We start from the raw sequence: 778 nt of genomic DNA on the forward strand, positions 1-778 counted from the left end.
AAAGAGTAAAAGTATATTTGTGAAATTCTGAAAACAAAACAGAACAAACAAAGAAAACACACACCATTCTCACAAAAGTGGAGAATCGATTGCTCTGAACTGCCTGCAAGATGAGAGTTTTGGTTTTCTCTGTGGTAATATTTCTATAGCTTTCAGAGAAAGAGGGCCATCATCCTCCCCAGGTGTTTTCATAAAGCCCTGAAATGGCACTGCCGAGGAGAAATGATGTATTGATCCCGTGGTGGGGCTTGTAAATGAGGGTCTTTACAGACTTGGCAACGTGGATCCCTTGATCAAAGCAGGAGTAAGTAGACTCTGTCTGTCTGTCTGTCTGTCTGTCTGTCTGTCTTAAAGTTCAGTGGTTAACGTTAGTCCAACTCCTAGTAGGAGTAAAGGAGACACACTCGACCACTTTATGTTGAACTGTTGGTCTGTTTATTATTTAGGCCAAGGATATGGAGGGAGGGTTGGACTTAATGGACTATAAGGTCAATCAAGACCTCTTTATTTGTATTTCTCCTAATGGTCAGGGTTTCCACTGTTCTGGAATGTACTTGAAAGTATTGTGCACTTGAAAGTATTGTGTTTTACTTGTGCTTGAGTTTACAGAAGGTCCTTGACTTTATATAGGCTACCTGTTTAGTACCACCTTGATAAAAAAACAACAACAACTATATTTTGTTGCTTAAAGGAGAGATCCGGACCCAAATATATATATATTGTGTCTGCCTATAATCATTCACCAACATACCTGATGCAGTTGACTTTTTTCATAGAA

This window comes from Gymnoscopelus braueri, assembly GCF_963280865.1.
Source record: "Gymnoscopelus braueri genome assembly, chromosome: 1".
Lineage (NCBI taxonomy): Eukaryota > Metazoa > Chordata > Actinopteri > Myctophiformes > Myctophidae > Gymnoscopelus > Gymnoscopelus braueri.